The following is a 22,154-nucleotide window of genomic DNA, read 5'->3' as shown; positions in this document are numbered from 1 at the left end:
ATCAAAACCACAATGAGATATCACCTCACACCAGTCAGAATGGCTAAAATCAACAAGTCAGGAAATGACAGATGTTGGCGAGGATGCGGAGAAAGGGGAACCCTCCTACACTGTTGGTGGGAATGCAAGCTGGTGCAGCCACTCTGGAAAACAGCATGGAGGTTCCTCAAAATGTTGAAAATAGAACTGCCCTATGACCCAGCAATTGCACTATTGGGTATTTACCCTAAGGATACAAACGTAGTGATCCAAAGGGGCACATGCACCCGAATGTTTATAGCAGCAATGTCCACAATAGCCAAACTATGGAAAGAACCTAGATGTCCATCAACAGATGAATGGATCAAGAAGATGTGGTATATATACACAATGGAATACTATGCAGCCATCAAAAGAAATGAAATCTTGCCATTTGCGACAACATGGATGGAACTAGAGCGTATCATGCTTAGCGAAATAAGTCAAGCAGAGAAAGACAACTATCATATGATCTCCTTGATATGAGGAAGTGGTGATGCAACATGGGGGCTTAAGTGGGTAGGAGAAGATAAAGGAAACAAGATGGGATTGGGAGGGAGACAAACCATAAGTGACTTTTAATCTCACAAAACAAACTGAGGGTTGCTGGGGGGAGGGGGTTTGGGAGAAGGGGGTGGGATTATGGACATTGGGGAGGGTATGTGCTTTGGTGAGTGCTGTGAAGTGTGTAAACCTGGTGATTCACAGACCTGTACCCCTGGGGATAGAGTATTATGCCTCCATCAGAAAGGATGAATACCCAACTTTTGTAGCAACATGGACGGGACTGGAAGAGATTATGCTGAGTGAAATAAGTCAAGCAGAGAGAGTCAATTATCATATGGTTTCACTTATTTGTGGAGCATAACAAATAGCATGGAGGACATGGGGACTTAGAGTGGAGAAGGGAGTTGGGGGAAATTGGAAGGGGAGGTGAACCATGAGAGACTATGGACTCTGAAAAACAATCTGAGGGTTTTGAAGGGACGGGGGGTGGGAGGTTGGGGTACCAGGTGGTGGGTATTATAGAGGGCACGGATTGCATGGAGCACGGGGTGTGGTGCAAAAATAATGAATACTGTTATGCTGGAAATAAAAAAAAAATAAAAAATAAATTAAATATAAAAAAAAAAAAAAGAATGAATAAATGGGGGTAAAAAAAAAAAAAAAAAAAAAAAAAAAGAATCAACCAGATCATACTTTATGCAAATTTGAGTCATGCTGATTTGGAGTAGTAAGCCCACAAAAACACTAATGAGGTCTTCAGTTCATGCATGTAACTTCAAATGTGAAACCCTTCAAACTGAAATTTTCCGCTTCTCAGTAAAATTTTGAAGTTAGGACACTTAGCAGATTATAAAGTATACTTGCTCACTGTCCCCACTTAGTGGGTAAACAGAAATACCCAGCATGCTTAGAGCTCTGAGTTTTGGATAAGGTAAGCATTTAATGTATCCTTTGTAAAAGTGTAGAATACAGTTTTAGGTGAGGGAAAGAAAATTCTGAAGGAATCGAAATGATGTATTAGTGGTTGGCCTAAAAACTGTAGAGGAGAGAAGAATACATTGCTGAGGAAAAGATAAAAAGTTTGAAATGTCTTCTTAAAACTCATAATCTTAAATGAAATTCCTTCCTTTGTGTACTAGAATCCCAATTTCTCTGATACTTGGAGACCTACCAGAGGTGTGAACATGCCTTGGTGATTTTTCAACTCCAAGTTAAGAAAATGTGAGTCTGGCCTGGGGGGATAGCTGTGCTTCACTGAGCAGAGAATGACTGTTTGGGTCTAGTGAATATTAATGAATGGCAACATATTGGCATTCATTTTGTTCTAAAATGTATATTTTAGGATATTTCTAAGATATATTTAAGATATTTCTAAAAATGATATTTTAAATGTATATTTTAGATGTTTATCTCTTATATTTAAGAGATATAAATAATTATGTATATTTTAATGATGACCACTGTTCTTATAAACAGTTCTGGTTTTACATAATAGCTTCCTTTAATGTGCTAGGGACTTCATAGGTCTTTTCTGCAAGGTGACACTATTATTCCTCTTTTGTAAAGGGTGAAGCTGAGGCTCAGAAGGGCAAGGTGACTTGTCCGGGGGCCATACAGATAATAAGTAGCAGGGAAGGGATTCCAGTTCATACCTGGCTCTCAAGCCCATTTTCCTCTGGTGTACCTGTCTTCAGGATACCACCTCTACTTGGGAGAGGTTAGTCCCATCCAAAGCCCAAATAGGAAGAAGTCAATAGTATTTCGAGGACAAGCCTAATAAAACACAAGCATAAATATAAGAGCCACACACAGAGGCACCTGATCATTAGCACTACTCTGCAGTGGACCCTCGATTATCTGGTTGGCTCTCTGGATAACCTCTCCTCTCTGTGCAATCCATTCACTGTTTCCATCTTAACGATAGAAAGCGACCATCTGCTCTAGTCCATTACACTCGGATTCCCTGCTTGTCTGGAATCAGTTGGTAAACCTACCTGCTAAAACCTGCCTCTTTGTTTTTAGTACTTTTGATACAAATGGAAATATTTTCTGAAAGCCTTACTTTTTTTTCTGGGTGAATTCTTATTTCCAAGATCTTTCTGTGGAATTCTCTCACTCCCCAGTTCGTGTGTTGGAGGGGTCTAGAGATAAATGCTGAGAGGGAAACACACACCTGGAAGGAGAATCTGAGGTGATTATTTGTCATGTCTGGAGGAGGATGAATGTCGCTTCATTTGGAGCACCAGGAAGAATGGAGATGTGTGTGGTACTTTGCCCAAGGTTCCTCCTCCGATATGCCCTGAGAGCTCAGGGACCTGAGGCAGTGCAGGGACATGTTGCCATTTTCTCAGTTGGACCCAGAGAGTGGTTACCTGAAGGAGCATCTCCAGGAAGGGCTAAATCAGAAACTGTGGACCTGCTGAACTGGAGTTACTGGTTCAGGGAACAGAGAAAGTACAAACCATACCTGGGACAAAGTGTGAGGCTCTGATGACAGACATGACAGAACTCAGGATTGGGACTTGGACATGGCTATAGTTGAATTGGCTGTAGAGACCCTTTATGCAAACTCTAGAACAGAGCTTGGGGGCAAGTCTGAGAATCTCTCAAGGGTGTACTGTAAATGGGTGCCATTGAGGTGAGAGTTGGGAGTAAGTGGGTCATGCTATTTTTATTTTTAAGTTTATTTTTAAAGTTTTTTTTTTTTAACTTTCTATTCTAATTCCAGTTACCATAGTGTTCTATTAGTTTCAGGTGTAATTCAGCATTTCTATAGGAGCATGCTTATTCTATATCTGAGTTCTCCACAAGAAAACCTCGTTTCAAAAGAGAGGATTCATTAGTACATTAAAACCCAAGGATGAATAACAGATCAAAACAGAACAAACCTTGGCCTTTCTTCCTCCCATCCTCTGCCAATAGAAATGTCTTTCCTGCTAAATTCTTGGATACTGGGGGAGCTTTAATCTTATTATCTGCCATATGAGTAGACAGACAGGAGATGAAAATCCTTGTGACCTGCAAGAAGAGGCTTTGCTTTAAGTTTTTTCTGATGTTAGGACTGATGGGGGGTTTGAGGCTTCTTATGGAAGGGGTGACTGCGTGTTTGTCAGTTTCTCACAAGAACCCCTATCTGAAATTGCAACCTTGTTTCTCGCCTTCACCCTGTTCTTTTCCCACCATAACACTTAAGCTATCTTGTGCATTACCTGCTTACCTATTATTGTCTGACCCTGCCCCTTACAGGAATGTGAGCTCCATTAGAGAAGAGATTTTGTCCCTCTCTCTCTGTCTCTCTTTCTTTGAGGGCGGGGAGGGTTATGGCTGAATGCCCAGTGCCCAGCTAGTACCTGACACATAGGAGATGCTCAGTAGGAATTTGTTTTAATGTATGAGTGGGGTGGGTTGAAATCCAAAAGGAAGTGGCAGAGGCCTATGGAGGACAGGAAAGATTTTACCACCCTAAAGCATTCAAGTTTATTTTTGTCTTACATGTTCTTTAAAACATAAAATGATAAAATAAATGAAAGCCAGCTGCTTAGATTCAAGAAGCCATCTGTGTTCTCCCTTGAAATAAGATTTAGATAATCTTAGTACATTGTCATGTGTCACCCAGATTTATTGACAATAAATGGAACTTGAACCCAGGACTTCTCCCCATCCAAGGAAATGATCCTTAATGATGTCTGTAGCCTCCACCCTTCTGCTTTGTTGCTGTGATAAACAACAACTTGATAACATGGAATCTCAATTTATTATAGGCTCTTGAGTAGTTCATAACTATTTCAACATGGCAGCCCCGTTAGGCTCATCACACACCAAACGCAGGAAGCCATTGTGGACAGAGAAATCAGGCCTACTGAAACTTGGTCTGAAAACTTCATCTTTTTCTCCCCCCCCCCCAACTTAAAAAAAGAAAAATACTGCATGCAGCAAGTTGAAAGCTGCTTTTTCAGGAAAGAGGCCTCTTTTCTAATCACTTCCAGGATTTGGTTGGATGTGACTGCCGTTTTGGGATTCTGGTGAGTGAGTACGTTCCCTCGCCTGGGGGCCTACTGCAGTTGGAGCCCTAGAGGAGGAAAGCTATTCATTCAGAGCTGTCAGCACATCTTTCTCTATGAATAACTCTCCCCAACCCATCAGGCTTTTTTTTCCTCCTTGGTATAATAGAAGACTTTCTGGGAGAATGGGGCTCATTCAGAGCAGGTCACCACAAACATAGATTTCCTTGTTAATACACATTTAAGCCAAAGTACACTTCTCAGTAAATGGGACTGGGAAGAAATGGAGTGGTTGAATCAGACTGTATTTGTTACGTGGGCTTTATGAATAGGTTCATATTGCCTCAGCCAAGCAAAATCACCTTTTCTGTCCTGGCAGTGAACCTGGGTGGCATGTTTGATACGGCAACCAGAACATAGGAGTTTGTCGTGGAAATGAGCAACAATGTGTGTTGGGTAGAGGAGTAGGAAAAGAGTGAATTCATATTAACTCTGTATACTCTGCCCCCCCCATCAAAAGGCCTCCCCAGAGCCCTTGAAAATAGTAGGAACAGTACACTAGGTATAGAGATCCAGCCAACTTTGCCCTTTGGCCTTGGCTGCCACTTCAGGCATGGATTTTATAAAGAATTAAGCTGACTCCATCACTCATCCATCACTGACCTTGAAGGCAATGGCTATACAACAGCAAAAACAGAGTGACTCAGGCTGTTAGCTACACCAGGGATTTCCCAATCTGTTGTTGCTTCTAGTGGTTTCCAGGCATGTTGTAAAATTTGACCCACAGATTTTTTTTTTTTTTTTTTACAAATTAAGTTAAATAAATTTTTTTTTAAGGAACTGAATAAGATAATGTTTGAGGCTAAAATTTCAAAAGAGATCACCCATCTGCACAATCCTAAATAAACAATGCATATCTGAAGAATTCATTCATCAGCAGGTTATTTGGCCTTCAACAGACCAAACAACCCTTTTTTGAAGAGATTTTTATTGAACAATGTCCATTTTTCATGTTTCCTTGAGAAACAGTGTGTTGTAATAAAAGTGAAGTTGGTTATTACAAGTAAGGGATGTGCATGAATCTTCTAATCAAGCAAAATACAAGCCTTTCTTTTTCCTTCCTTTTGTCCTTCCTTTTCTTCTTTCCTTCATTTCATCCATTGTTGGGGAGTGGAGTTGTTTGCAAGTCAGGAATACAGCAGTCCTTTTTAAAGTAGGGAGATATGTAAATCCTTAGGTTTATGAGAAAACGTTTATACCACTAAACTAGTTAGATAAGCCTTTGAATTTTCTAGTAGTAAAGGGGTAGTGTGAAACCTTTGTTGTCATTCATTGTTCTTTTTGGATATACCTTTTGTCTATACTTGGCCCAGTTGTGTATGGATATACAACAACACTGTGGCAAATATTCTCTTCAGCTCTGACACTATGCACTTGGAAAATTACCTTTTGTGAGTCTTACAGTTTTAAATTCTATATCCTGTATTTCCTGTTTCACCAAGCAGTTTTAGGAGTATATGAAAATACCTTGAAAAGCAAGAGTTAAAAAGAGGTGATTTAGCTCAATGTTCAGATAGGATTCTGGAGTTATCATTCATCTGTTTAATTCCAGTTGCTCTCATACTAGCTGTGCAATCATAAGGTAGCGTTTCTTAATCTCTTTCAATTTCTTTATCTGCATACTAAGGATAATAGCAATTATGTTCCTGATAAGATTGTGAAAAACTAATGAAAAACAGCATAGTATGTAGTGCAAAAGTAAGTTCTCAATAAATGCTATGAAAATATTTAAGATAAACATTTCTTGGTTACATTATATAATGCAAAAGTAATCTTCTCTACACAAATATCCTAGTTATTATGAAACTGAGTTAATAGAATTGAAATAAAAACAATGTTTGGTTTATTTGGTTATATCCACAGGTACGGTTAAAGAAACAACTTGTGATAGAGGCAATGGAAGTTAATATACCTGACAAAGAGGGGAAGAAATTGTTAATGTTGCCATTCATGAGAGCTCAAAAGCTGGTCTCCTCTCTTCTCTGTACACCCTCTTATGAGATGATCCCATCTATTTTAAGACTTAAAAACATAGATTTCTAAAAATCAGTCTTAACCTGGGCCTTTTTTCAGAGTTGCCCATTTCACATCTCCAGTTGTAAGTTTGTCACTTCTTCTAGAGTAAATTACCGAGCACCTCAAACAGAATATCCCTGAATCTGAACCTTTGATTTCTTTTTATTCCTCAGTCTTCAGTTGGGGAATGCAACTGGGGCTGCAGTCAGTGGCATCACAGACTCCTCAACTGAATGCAGAAATCAAGAAGTCCCTCTTGATTCTTCTGTCTTAATCCCACTATTTATTCTATCAAGGTTTGGTTGTACCTACATACCTATTCTTGAATCTATGCGATTTCCTTCATCTCCATTATACCCACCCTAGTTCAAGCTGACTCCTCTTATCCAGACTTGGGTTTGCATCTTAATAAGCTTCTCTACTTCTGCCCTTGGCTCTTTCCTTTGGTTCAGTGCCAGAGTGTTCTCCATGAGGCTCTGCATGGGTAGATTCTAGCCAAATGTACTTTATGTAGTTTTCCAACAAGTTGAGGCCAAGATGCGTCTTGTTTTTGAAACTTTTTTCCTCCACACCTTGATATGCATACCTTCTTTTTTTAGGTCAGAGCTTAAATTTTCGCACCTTTCCCGGATCCTTCTAAGTAAATATCCATTCCAATGTTCTATTTCAGAGCTAGGAGCCTACACAACTCTTTCTTGGAGTGCTTGGTCGGTAGTGTGTTCTCACTAGACTCTGTAGTCTAAGGGAAGAGTTTTATCTGTTTGTAAAAAATGATACTCAGTACCTGGCACAGAATATGGCTTGACTTAGAAACTCAGAAAGTACGAAGACAACAAAAAAAAAGATGGTTTTGTAGTCTAATAATTGATTGTGGTCTAAGAAGATAGAATCTAAATCTCTTAAGTAATCTCTTTTAGGTTTTCCATGAATAACTCTTATGATCTAGAGGTGGCTTAACTTTATAGATTCCCAGGTTACCTTTTTATCCCTATAAAATTAAGAGTTAGAATAGATAACATACAAGGCAATTTTATCTTATTATAAGAATTTATTTTTACATCTCATGATGTCTCTGTCTCTATAATCTCATTATTTAAGGAAACGAACAAAAAGCTGACCGGTGCATGAAGTTGGATCTTAAATTTTTTTCTTGGAAAAATTATTTGTACTGGTGTTGGTGAATTGTACTCAGTTGTTGAAAAACAGTATCTGTTTTCATGAGTCTTGAAGAAATTTGCATGATCCAATGTCCAGTAGATTTTATGATCTTCATATCCATTTTCTTGAAACTATACATACACACATGCACACACACATGTACTTCTGTCTCCTTAAATATAAATTCATCTTTAATAATTTTCAGGTGTTTGATGATAGTTTCTACTTTTCATCCAGATGTTTTTGACTCCTCTAGTGTTGCTGGTTCATTGTGCTAACTCCCTGCCATCCTTTTGAAGTCCTCTTCATAGGCGTGTCTTTTCAATTCTCTATTCATTATTGCACTTTGAAGCCTCTCCAGGGCTCATTATCTTTCTGATTCTACTCAAAGTCTCAACTCGTTGGACAGTTAGGAGGAAGCACTAGATTTGTGAATCTTTTGTTCAGCTCTGCCCCCTGAGACTATCTGAAGGATTCTAATTAATCACATACATTTCTGGCCTTTCTACTAATGTCAAGATATCTAGAGATACCTATGCTGGTGACATTCAGGCATACAGTTTCTGTTGAGATTTTTCTCAGAATTAACATTGCTTTATGTATTTTGGTATTGTCTAAATTTTGTAAATGAATCTGAAATGTTTAGAAATATTTTGAAATGAAATTTTTTAATCAAGATATAATTGACCTAGAACCTTGTATAAGTTTAAGATATATATCACTCACTTGCTACAATTTATGTATTTTAATGTGATTATCAACAGAGTGTTAGCTAACACCACTAACATGTTGCATATCAAATTTGCCTAGTAAGTTTAGAAAGCAATTTGTGTTCATAGCAGTTTGCATAGTTCAGTCAATAGTCACTGACCACTGTGTCTGTAATGTCTGTACCAGGTGTGGGACTGCATGGTGTAATAAAGAACTTGGGTTTTAGTGGGAAGAACAATAAATATGAAGGAGTCCTCACTCAGGTCTGTGTGAAGGTTTGTAAGAGGATCAAATGTTTCAGTTCAGTGCACAGCACTCAGACAAGCTATCATTTCAAATGAGGAATTCATCGGAAAGGAATCAAGAAACATAGAATGGAAAAGGGAAGAATGTTGGCAGACAGCTCTCATTAGATTAATGATAAAAGCTGACATGTGTCAGGTTGTTTCAAGTGCTTTATATAACTTTTTTTTTTTCAGTAACACCATGATGGTGGGTACTTTTATTTTCTGAAATTTATAGGTCAGAAAACTAGGACATAGAGAAGTAGGTCATTTGCTGAGAGTCACATGGCTTATTGACCTGGGCTTTAACCCAGGCTTCCTGGCTCCAGAGCCTAAATGTCTAAGCATGATGGAAGACTGGCTCACAGGCTAACCAGGGGATTGCCCTTGCTTGTTCATGCTCATTCTCTGCTCCCTGCCCCCCATTCCTTTCTGTTTCTCCTCTTTCCATTGTAGAATGGAAGAGTAAAAAAAGATGAAGACCTAGCCCATTTTATAGATAATGAGGAAAGAAGGCTAAATAAGAAGGCTTTCCTTCATTAATTCTGGCAGCCAAGTAACAAGGCTATGCCAATTGAGTGAAGTTGTAGAAACCCTGAGAACTGGGTGAAATGGGTGCACTGAGCCCCAGGGCTTGCACTGGGCATGTCTGGTGAGAGAGTAGAGAGTTGGGAATATTTTTCAGCAGGGGACTTCCTCTCTCTAATGTGAGAATATTCAGAAAGGAAGTATATGAAAGGCAAGTTTTAAAAAGTAGTGCCTTCTCTAATGTAATGAGCACTGGTGTTATATGCAACTGATGAATCACTAAACTCTAACATAATAATTTACTCTATGTTAATCAAGTGAATTTAAATTTTAAAAACCATAAAAATTGGGGCACCTGGGTGACTCAGTGGGTTAAGCCACTGCCTTCGGCTCAGGTCATGATCTCAGGGTCCTGGGATTGAGTCCCACATCGGGCTTTCTGCTCGGTGGGGAGCCTGCTTCTCTCTCTCTCTCTCTCTCTGCCTGCCTCTCTGCCTACTTGTGATCTTTCTCTGTCAAATAAATAAATAAAATCTTAAAAGAAAACCATTAAAATTTAGAACTTTAAGGAAGAAAACAAAGAGTCGTGCCTTCTCCTAAGTCTCCATTATTAGTAGTAACGATCTTTGAAATATGTGTTAGCCATAAATAAGACTTAAACTTGGTTTAATAAATGTCTAAGAATACATAATATTTACTAAGCAATTAATGTGTGCAGGCATTGTTACAAATACTTCTCCTAATTCATTTATTCTTTATAACAACTAAGAAAACCATGCACTCTTTTACAGATGAGGAAACGAGTCATAAGAGAACAGATCAATTGCCCAGGGTCATATGGTCACATGGCTGGTACAGAACCCATACTCTTAACCCTTTTTTATTACCAGGGCACATGTATCTGTCTGCATGGCATATTATAAGCACTCAATAAATATTAATTACTGAATTCCATGGATTTTTGCTAAGATGGTTTTCCATTTCAGATTTAGTTTTATAAAAAATTAAGATAACTCCTAACATGGGGACGCCTGGGTGGCTCAATGGGTTAAAACCTCTGCCTTTGGCTCAGGTCATGATCTCAGGGTCCTGGAATCAAGCCCTGCATTGGGCTCTCTGCTCAGCAGGAAGCCTGCTTCCCCCTCTCTCTCTGCCTGCCTCTGCCTACTTGTGATCTCCCTCTCTCTGTCAAGTAAATAAAATCTTAAAAAAAAAAAAAAAAAGATAACACCTAAAATGAACTTCAATATAGAACTGGGAACTGGAGCAGAAGTAAGAGTCACAGAAGCTCTCACCATGATAGTTTCAGCTTTTTGATATCCCACTGCTTATTTCAAGCTGTTTCCACACCTGCCACTCTCATGCCTCTGCAACAGTGCTGGGGAGAACTGCCACTTAGAATATTCTTGTACCACTCAGTCTGATTAGTGCAGTTCACTGCTCATCTTTCAAAAGTTCCTGCCTTGTTAGCCACTAATATGATGTTTGAATCTTTTCCAGTTACCAATGATTTAGTTCTCTCTCCCTCAAGTTCACAAGCCAGTAGCTGCCCTAAATTGGGCTGGACAAGTTAAAAGGGCAAGGAAGATTTTATTCAAGACTACTGAAAGCCCCTTGGAAAATAGGGGAAGATTTTTAAGACTTCAGCATGTACTGGAAGGTGCTGGGAGAGGAGAGGAACTGGTCAATGTGACTACGTTCTCTGTTTGCTAACTGCTGCTTATTGAAGCTGGGCTCCTGTCCCCTCACAGAAACAGGGAGATATGCTATCTTGATGAATTCATTTCAGGGGAATGGCTCCCAAGTCCTTGAGAAAGCTATTCCTGGGTTGTAAATCTGGCAAGAGGCTAGGAGAAGATTAACATCTCAAAGGGAACCAGACCTTTATAATGAAAAAGTTCTTAAAGTAAACCTTCTAAGAAAAAGGAGGTCAGGGGCCTATAGTCTAATGTTCAGTCAAGCTGAGGGAAAATTTAAGGCTGTCTTTGACCTAGCACATACAGTCTTTGGTTTTTATTATGTTCTAATGAGGTCTGTGGTCTCCTATTGGTGTGAGCCCCTTAAATATAAGCCACCTTGTCCTGCCTATACCAAGCCCAGTGGCTGGCTTATAGAAATACAGAGTGATGGGGCACTGAATGAGCAAATGGAAACTCCTGACATTCATAATAAAAGGTCTCCGGTACCTGACTTTTCAGTTGTATTTCTGTCCCCAGATGCCTTTTGCTATATAGACTTTGAATTAACATGAAACTGAAAGAGTTTTGTCTTGCGTACTTTTTCTCTAAAGTAAGTCAAGTTGAAGGAATCTTGTTGAGAGAAAATGTGAGGAGTTAACCTTATTGCTAATGACAGTCATGTTTAAAATGTCTTCTTTAATAAGTACCTCTTTTGTTCTCTTTTCTGCCTCTTGGTAGAGCTGTCTTGTTAGGCCCCTCTACCATCTGGCTGCCCTGCCCTCAGCCTCTATGCATACACACGTGGTGTAGTGTTTGGCTGAAAGTGGTGTAAAGAGAATACACCAAGTCCAGAGCCAGAAGACTGGAGTGTCCTAGGCTTGGATCTGCTCTAACTGAGTTGTTGAAGGGCAAATGTCCTACACTGGCCAGCTGCATCAGCTCATAGAGAATACACCTAGATTATCTCACATTTAGACAACAATTTCCATTATCTTTTGGAAATTGAGAAGCCTCCTTCCTGTTGGGAGATAGTCAGCTGGTGCTGGAGGGTGGCCCTGGCCCTCGGAACCTCTTTCTTGTAGTTATGCCTGCCCCAATCACACATAACTGAATGAGTGGGCTGTATCACTGGCATGGTTCAAGGTCAAGCCAGTCACTTCCTTTCTCAATTTCTTCATCAATTAAGAGAAGATAATACTTAATAAGAACTTCTGGGAGAACAAGAGGGATTTTATGAATGGTCCATACTATTTAGACATTGCATATCCTGCCATCCCCTTCCCATCCCCACCCTGCCAACTGCTGGCATATAACCTCCCTCCCATATTTGGCTCTGTACAACTCTGTACTCTCTCCCAAATCAATCTCTGACCCTGAGATCTACTTATGTGCATATGGGCTTTTCTGGCTCCTACTGGCTTCATCGTCAAGACACTCCAGGATGAGATGAGGGTGGGAGTCTAGTAAGGAGAGAAGATATGAGACAAGATTCAAGGGAAGGCAAGAAAAGAAGAGTAGAGTTAAATGATTCATGTTGTGTAGCCCATAATAAAAATCATACTGTTAAGAGCTTCTACAAACCATAGTTTCTGGGAAGTGCATTTTGGCAATTTTTTTTTCTTTGAACAAGGACAGTTTATATCCTCTAAGTTTTCTTCTCTGATAGTTGGGATACCAGAAAAAAATCCATTTGCTGGAGGGAGTGATTGTGTTCAGAGATGAAGAGCTATAATACAGTAACCGTATAGCTCTTTCAGTCAGGAAACCTCTGCTATTGAATATTTTGATAATTACCTCCATTTTGCACATGTTGTCCTGCTGAGACACGTGGGAATTAGGTAGCTTCCTCAATGCAGTGAGATAGGGAGAAAGCTGTCATGACTAATCTGGCCTCTGATAGTATTGAGGGGAGCACTTGCTTTGGGGAACAGATGAAAGAATAAAGGAATCTTCAAGAGAAAGTAGGGGAGACATTTTATTTCTTGGGAGGAATAGAAGACTTCCTCAACTTTTTTAACCAGATCTAAGTATGGTTTAAGGACTATGAAACTTTGGAAATGGAAGTCCTATGTAGCTTATCTAAAACAGAACCTAAAAATTTCATACACTTTCTCAGATCTCCTCAGAAGGTAAAGAACAAAAATGAGAAGGCATTATAATTTGACAATCAATACCTTTGAAATTCTACACATCTGGATTCGAAATTCCTTTCTCATATATGCTTTCTACGTGATTTGGAGCAAGTTACTTAACTCTACTTTATATTTTAGAGATATCATTTGTAAAAATGTCAAGCATATCAACAAATCTAGTTCTTGAACTAAATTATGTACTCAAGAAATTCTAGTTCAAAATGTAAATTTTCTGACTGGGATTGGGAATGGCCATGTTGGGGGAGGTATGGAAGAGATGGAAATAGAGAATGAAGTAAAAGTAGTTTTCAGGAATGACAGAGGGACTATAAGTCAGTGATGTTGCATCAATAAGGCATTTTTGGCATTAAGGATATTGTTTTTTCTATGAATTGGGGACCACTCTTCAAGGATGCCTTAGGATGTGTTCTCCCATAGACAGTAAAATAAGGATGTGCTTCTTCCTGTCTATGTCTCTTTGGATCAAGGGGCCTTTGGTTCCTAAGACATAAGATGTTGGAGACACTGAGATAGTGTCATAGTTGACTGGTCATCCCTCTAAGGGACTGTTCTTATCAGTAACTTAGTATTTTCTTTCCAGAAATTTTAGGAATATTTGGACGTTTGTTATTTTGAGGCATACAAATCCAATTGCCTTCCTATTTTGTGGGAAATTTGCCATTTTGAAATGTGTTGTTGGAATACAGTGCCAGCTATCCATAAAAATGCCCAAGAGGGTATCCACTTTCTTAGCCTTCCTATGGCAGCCAGGGAGAGGATATGTCATCTTGGCTTGCCTGTTAGACCCAGTCACCTGGGTTTTGAAACTGGGCAGATCAACACAGACACAGTGAACATTTAGGGCATATAGTGGTCATGGTTTGCAGCAAAAATCTAGCATTCTCTAGCAGAGCTGGTGCTGAAGCTTTTGTTACTCCTTCTTCCTCAGTTCCTGCCCGCATTTAAGCAGATGCTTCCTGCAGGCATCTATCCTGTTAATTGTGAAAGGCCCTCCATATCCTCAAGTACATCTATTTTGACAGCCAGAAGTAAAAGTTTTCATTTTCTTGTAAAAATGTACAAACATCATAAAAAAAATCACAAAAACCAATTGTTAACTTTCCTTCGCATAACCAATTAGGTGTTTTATGCACACACATGAGATATGGGTGTATCTCATTGTGGGCTTACATCTCTCTCTAAAACTAAGACAGCAAGCCTCCTGAACAGGTTGATTTAATGGAAGTGTTACATCTGCAGTAATCATCTGTCTCCTCTTTTTGGAAGCTGTTATCCCCAAATCTTTGTCTTCTTTTTTATGGTTTATAAGAAGGGAAAGGCAGCCAGTGTTGATAACTAATCTTTTTCTATGATCTTTTACCATTTACCATCTTTTACCATTTATAAAGCACTTTTATAATTTTCTGTAACCCTTTTAGAGACACCTTAGTTGTTAGACAGGTAAGATGTTATTGACTCTACACTACTAAATAAGAGAAAATGAGGTTTGGAAGTGTTTAGTGTCTTGCCTCAGGTCTCCCACTACCAGGTGTCAGAGTTGGGGTTCAAACCTTGTCTAACTGGCTGGTTTCAGCGTGTCTTGCATTGTCCTGCAGAGCCGTCTGTAGATAGCCTCCGCCTTGTTTCAGTTCAGCTGGAAGGCGGAGCGCCATCTTATTTCAGTTCAGCCAGGAATGTGTGAGTGTGGACACTCAGATATTCTCAACCTCTGAGCCTGTCCATGAATGCCCAGAAAAGCACCTCAAGTATTGATTTTGGGGTTATAAATTTTAGCAACGGGCAATTTCGTAAATATGAAGTCCTGATAATGAAGATAATGAAGATTGACTTTGCATGTCTCCACTGTCACTTCTAGACTGGGTTAGAATTCCAGCTTGTTACTCTTGAACATCATCATAGCCTTTATCATGCAGTATTGGAGTTGCCTATTTATCTCCCTATCCTGTGAGACTATATAATCTGTAAGAATGGGAACTTCTCTATATTGTCCATTATCATATCTCCAGGTCCTGCCCAGTGCTTGACACCTAATAGGAGCTCAAAAAGTATTTGTTGGCTAAATGAATAAAAAAGACTACAAAGCATCCCACACTGCCATACTATAAGATGATTACCTCCATAATGCGGGTTTAGTAGGTCTTTGGTTAGGATCTTACCAACAAAGGAAAATGAACAAGTGCCTTCATCAGCTTTCCTATAGTCCTTGTGAAAGATGAGGTTGATGTGGAAACTTTGAAGTTCTGGGAGTTTCCTCAGTTTCTTCCACATATGAAAAAAGTCTGAACACATGTTAGAGGAGTCCTTATTTCAAAGGGCTCTAGTATTACCTTGAGTTAGAACTTTCTCCTTTTGCCCAACACACCCACAAAATTACAGCTATGCCAAAAGCTTAAAAGGAGTGCTGACAAGTCCAATTTCCAGGTCTTGTCTTTGAATACAGAGAAACTGTCCAATGGCACAAACGATGAAATGTTAATCACTGAAGTTTGACAGGGTCAAAATCAAAATAAATTATTTTGTGATTGATTTTAACCAAGCCATTCCACTCTCAGAGGGATGATTATTTTTGTAGTAAGAGCAAATATATTGCAATAAAATGAACAAACTTTATATAAATAGGGGAAAAGTTTATTTTGATACAATAGAATTCACTAAAAATTATCATGTCACACCTGATAGAAAATGAACCAGCCCATGATTGATGGGATTATGACTCACATGAATAAGCCCATTCATCCCCCTTAGACCTCTGTCTTATGGGTGGTGTCAAAGCTTCCATGAAGAAATTTGCCCTGGCCACATACCAAGTCATCATAGGAACCATGGACTGAACTCTAGGACCCTGGCTCTCAGCAAGGGCCCTCTATGTCAGGCTGTTCTAATCTCAGCCATGTTTATCTTGAATACAAAGCTTGGCAAGATGTAGCCTAAATTTAATGGAACTATGGTCATTCCAAAATTTTTACAAAAATTCACGCCTTTCTCATTCCAATATAAATTTCTGTGTTCCCATGTTCATAATTATGCATCAGGTGAGGGTCTCAAATGTTTTGTTAAGTAACTTTGTTATAAAAAAATCAAAATAGAACATTAGCCCTAACAATTGATTTGATCTAAGTGAGAGAGCTGATGTATAGGTTCATGGTTGTTTGGGAAGGAAATATCATTTGCCAACAAAAACTATCAATGTTAGACAGTAAAATTGCCTCTGGTGACAAGTCTTTTCAAGGTGCACCTAAATTGGAAATAATTTGCATTGATCTTATTCCTCTCTCTAATATTGGCCTATGTTGTAGAAATGCTAATGTGAAGTCTTCTTATTTTGAACTGATTATTGCTAACACATTATTAGTAAGGTCAGTTAGAATATATAGAATGTTGGTGTTAAACCTAGTAACTTGGCAAGAGTATTCTTTGGTATCAGTGATAATTTCATTGACATCTTTAAAATTTGACTGCTGAGTTTTTCTTATCAAAACCTTTATCCTTAGTTATGACTGGTATCAAAGCCATTTTTAATATAAGATTTATGGCTAGTTCCAGATGGCCACATGGCCCAAATGCTTTTTTCCCCCTGGTTGTCTATATATCTTCATAATTTCTTTTACTTTGTTCTCTTTTCATTTTCCCTTTTTCTTCTCTCTCTGCCCTAACCTATCATTTGTGATACAAGCAATTAAAAAAAGAAGAAAATGGTAAATCCAGGGCTGCTGCTTAGACATTTCTTTTAACAAATCGCCTCCTAAAGTTAACTCGGGGAATGAATCTAAACATGTAAATGACTTTATGTACTCAGAGGATATTTTGTTACATTGACTAAACATTTTTTGTGATAGAATGATTGTATCAATATGACCAACAGAGAGAAGGTGAAGTTGTCCTTGAAGAGACACAGAATCTTACTATATTAGTTAAAAAAAAATAGAAGAGCAAATCAGGAGGTCAGTCTGATGGAGTTCTGATATTTTTGAAATTTTCTAATCTTTTTGTCAGTTTTCATGTTTCGCACATGGGAATTATTGGAAAGAGGCCAAAGACCTGTTTGAGTACTAACGAACTTTTAGTGGTCTGTCAGTGATTTCTGAAAACTCTTGACAAGATTTGGAATTTTGTAGAAGAAACACTGTTTTGTGAGTTCTCCCTAATTCCTCATTGGAATCAATTGCCAAAGCTTTTACAAGCATGTAGAAGTTGATTTTTCTTTTTGGCATGGTCACATGTGTAAATATAGTCATGCTGCCCTCTGTCAAATCAAAACTTCCACCTTCCACTAATAAAATATAGCACATATTAGTTGCCCACTAAGGAGAGATACTTTGAAACTTGTGATGGTATTTGAACAGTTTTCAAGTCTGGGAGAGAAAATGTATTTGCTGAGTTTAATGTTCAGACATTCTGATGTTACTTAGGTAATCACTAGCATGAAGTGTATTCATCACAATTAAATCCAACATAACATAAAAGAACTCTTGATTCTTTAAGAACAAAGATAAATGCAAATTCAAGGCGAGGATTATTGGATCTCATTTATATCAGGACTCAGAAGATGAAATCACAAGGTTTTAAGAGAGGATCAAAATTTAATGAGTAGAATATTATAGTTTATATTTGACTTTAGAACCCAGGATCTAGATGGTTGTAGGTATGTGTAATGGTTCCTATAACTGTTCATTAGACTCAGTTGTAAAACAGTCATTATGATATGCTGGAAAACTGTAGTTCGTGGAGATGGAAAGGATTGATCCTGACACATGCATTCTGAATCTCTGGGGATTACAATGAATAAGCCATTTAGTTGTATTCAATGTTACTACTCATTGTTCCCCTGGAGAGCACACAAAATGTCTGTAATAATGGGACATGTGACTATTGTAAATCCCCATTTATTCTGATTCTGGAATTCAAAGGAAAGAATATGACAACAGTCCACCCTCCTCCAATTCTCATGGGGTAGTGAACATAGAGAGGAAATGGAGACTTTTTGCCCCCTTGGAATGAAAAGGAATTACAATTCCTTTACTTATTCAACAGTTTTTGAATACAAACATTTATATAGACATGAGCTACCCATGGGTTTATGTTTTTGTCAGTTACTTTCCCATTTGGATCTGAGACCTGACGTAAGAATTCTCTAGTAAATGATGGGAACACATGTTAAACCCATTGTTTCTACTGACTTTCAGTCAAATTTGCTGTCCAACAGAATTATTTTTTTCCAACAACTCACTTTCAGCACAGCAACCAGAGTGATTTTTAAAAAACACAAATCTGGTTACAAAATGCTCCTGGTTAAAGTCACTAAGTGTTTCCAATTACACTTAGAATTGGAAAAAGAAAATCCTTACCCTGTTCCACCAAGCCCTACATGATGACTCTGATAGTGTTTTGTATTAATCCCTTCCTGAACCATTCCAACCTGTTTCTCAAGAATCCTAGCCCTCTTTCCATTGCAGGGACTCTGCATACATGGGTCTTCTGCCTGAGCACTGCCCTGTATCCTCCTCCCTGGGGCGGTGCAGGGGGGCAGGGGGTGTCTTTGCATGAAGGTCATCTTTGCGTTTTTATTTTGGGTTTCCATTTCTAGGTACCTGCTAAAGTTTACATGTTTATCATTAAAAATCATAAGCTTGTATCTTTGGAGAGGTTTCCAAAGGCTGTAATCATAAATTTTCTCTTGTTTTCATAGTCTGAACAGTTATTGTTGTGCTATTTTAGATACACTTAATCTTCTCAAAACTCTTCATTTGTGATACTTTTTGAGTCTGAGAAAAGAATTTTTCTTCCTCTTAGTTTCTCCTAAATTACCTTAATTAAAAAATGTTTTTCAACTTACCATAAATAAAATTGTTTCAACTATTATTATGGAAAATGAGGGGTACCTGGGCGGTTCGGTGGATTAAATGTCCACCTTTGGCTCATGGTGGAGCCATGACCTCCTAATATTGAGGTCCTCGGGTAGAACCTGCCTTGCATTGGGTTCCCTGCTCAGTGTGGAGTCCGCTTCTCCCTCTGTCTCTCTCTTCCCCTCCCTGCATGCTCTCCCAAACAAATAAAATCTTAAAAAGATACAGAAGCCTTTCATTTTCTACTGCCTAAAGTAAGTAAATAAATAAATAGCTTTCTCAGCAAGATAAGTATAATACATATAGTGGATTAAGGATATCCAGAAACTGCTGCACAAGACCAGTAGAAAAAACCAACACATACCAAACTGTAATATTTCAATGGCCCTCTAACACAAAACATGACAAAAATTGAAACCTAATTACATATTAGAAATATACTTCAATTCATCCATGGATCCAACAGACTTCATAATGGAAAGAGAAAATATTATTAACTGACATAGGAAAAAACACTACCTGTAATCTTAGGTAGTTTTGTTGAAAGATAGCTCAGAATTCTCTCACCTCAATATTCATTTCTGAGAGTGATTAGTAAAAATTCACATTGCGATGATGTGCTTTTATGTGTCCAAATGTGTATATATATATGTATATATGTGTGTGTGTATATATATATATATACACACACACACACAACTTTAATAACAATTCTTCTGTGTTGAAAGTTTCCTGGAACACTATACATGTATTAATTCCCATCAAGCTTTTTCATGTTACTTTGTATTTCTTTTCAGGAAGAATTTTCACATTTAAGGATGTGGGCCAACTTAAGTCTTTTCTACACCATTTACATTAGAGGTTTTTATCCATTGAGTCTTTTCATGCCTTCAGTAGAACCTGGGGTGACAGAAGGCTCCCACATTCTGCACATTTTCTTCTGTGTCTCCAGTGTGCACTCTCACAGGTCCTCTAAAGTTTGCATGAAATGTGAAGGCTTTCCCACATTCCTCACATTCATAGAATCTCTCTCCAGTGAATTCTTTCATGTCTTCAAAGAAAATGAGAAGAACTAAAAGCTTTACTACATTTTTCACATTCATAGGGTTTCTCTTCTGTGTGAGTCCTTTGGTCTATTTATATGGAACTGTAATATTTGAAGGCTTTACCACATTTTTTACATTCATAGAGTTTCTCTTCAGTATGACTTCTTTCATGTCTTCTACAACTCTGATAACATCTGAAGGCTTTTCCACATTCCTTATATTCAGAGGGTTTCTCTCTAGTGTAAGTTCTTTCATGTGATTATAATGAACTATATCCTTGTAGGCTTTGCCATGTTGTTTCCATTCATGGTTTCTTTCCAGTGTGAAGTACTTTCACATTTTCAATAAGAACTGGAAGAACTGAATGTGTTATTATACTTTTTACATTTATGATTTTCTCTCCACTGTGATTTCTCTCACATATTTGGGAATGTAGGTGAGCAATGAAAACTTGACCACACTGTGCATTCACAGGGTTGTTCTGTGAGTCCTTCCATATGCTCAAAAAGTTTGATGGTATTTAAAGACTTTTTTAGTGTTATGAAAGCTTCTCCATAAGGTTTCTCCATTTTAATGTGTTCTCAGTGAAGTGGAACAACTTAAGGCTTTCCTACATTCTTTATGTATATAAGGTACATCTCCCATATTCATTGTCATGTGTTTTTGAAAGCTTGTGTGCCACATAAAGGCTTTCCCACATTCTTTACATTAGGAGGGTTTTTCTCCCCCATCCAGTATGAATCCCTTCATGTATTTGGAAAGATTCATGAAAATGGAAGGCTTTCCCACATTTCTTACATTTGTAGGGTTTTTCTTCATGGTGATTTCTTTCATGTCTTTGGAAACCTAAATGAGAAATGAAACCTTTCCCACATTGTTTCCCTTACTGTGACCGGGTTTCTGAAGGTTTTCCACAACACATCTTTGTAGAGTTTCTTCTGTGAAGGAGCCAGTAGAGCCCATTTCTCCAGGGTGAAGTTCACAGCTACATCTTTAATGGCCGCTGAGACCATTTCTGCATTTTTTTGTGTGCCCAGTGTCTTTCCTGTGACCACAGCAACAGAGGCAACTGCAGACACACCAGTAAGTGCTAAGGGGCTGGGATGGGAAAACTCCTCCTAAGAAACCTTTAATTTAAGCTCTGGGAGATGACTTCTAGAGTCCAAATGTGTTTCTATGTGTCTGTTCTCTACTGTTCCATCTTTACAGGGGATTTGTTTAGATATCTTTGCTACAGCATATTCATTCAGACCCCAGGAACCATCAAGGACAAACTAAGTCTTGGTGTGAATCAGATTAATTGAAAACAAACAAAAAACAAAACCAATGAAAAACCCAATAGGCTTTTCTTGGTGGATGCAGTTGTCTTCCTGAGTATCAAACTTCCCAAACAAAGCACTGTTTGAATTTTAGCATTTCCATAATGCACAGCCTACACAGCTCTACATGGCTCTCCTGTCAGGGAGCTCTGTTTGAAATTTGCTCACCATCTGAGTATAACTCACTGGCTCTCAGGCTACCAGTTCCAGGTCCAATGGACCAATGTTTACTTCAGTGGATAGAATGGCTGGGGTCCTAATTCTTTCTACTGCTTCATAGTAAGCATGTAGAAAGTAAGATAATGAAACTGTACCTCTGAGTATTCTTTATTTTGATGTGTATTTGGTTTATCAGACGTGATGGCACTGTCTCTAAGAGTCTTTCACTTCAGATGGAATAATCAGACACTAAATTCTTACTAAAAAGGTTAAACAGCACATTCTGGATTGTTTATAATCTTCCTCAGGGAAGAGAGCATGACTTCTCTATCTTTTTATCCCCAGAGACTAGCATGGTATCTACTACATAGTAGCTACTTGATGAATATTTAATAAATGAATATAAGGATGTGTAGGTATTCCTCATATAACCCAGAGGGGACAATTCTCCCATGCACATAGTTGCATCTTCTAAACCTGATTTAACTCCACAATTCATGAAAAAGGAAAGATTTTACGAAAGATTTTGTAGGAAAATAAGAAAGCAGACTCAGATTCCACAGTCTCTCCATTTGATCTTCTCTAATGACTATTAGTTATCCTTGCTTTTTCTCTGAGCTCTTGTCCTTTTTCTGCTGCCTGATCCTCCTTCTAAAAACTACAGTTTTGTGT

At 38.4% G+C, this 22,154-nt stretch overlaps 1 long non-coding RNA gene across 1 annotated transcript in view; it reads left to right on the top strand.

Moving 5' to 3' along the window:
* The first annotated feature begins 1,690 nt into the window (after positions 1–1,690).
* The window catches only part of LOC116575291, a 322,876-nt gene continuing 302,412 nt past the window's right edge, over positions 1,691–22,154 (top strand). The window contains exon 1 of the long non-coding RNA XR_004279684.1: positions 1,691–1,746. This is a non-coding gene — a long non-coding RNA (uncharacterized LOC116575291). The remainder of the gene's footprint in view (positions 1,747–22,154) is intronic.

This window comes from Mustela erminea, chromosome 16 (genome assembly GCF_009829155.1).
Source record: "Mustela erminea isolate mMusErm1 chromosome 16, mMusErm1.Pri, whole genome shotgun sequence".
Lineage (NCBI taxonomy): Eukaryota > Metazoa > Chordata > Mammalia > Carnivora > Mustelidae > Mustela > Mustela erminea.
The sequence above is the reverse complement of the archived record's forward strand: the minus strand, read 5'-3'. Positions and strand labels throughout refer to the sequence as shown.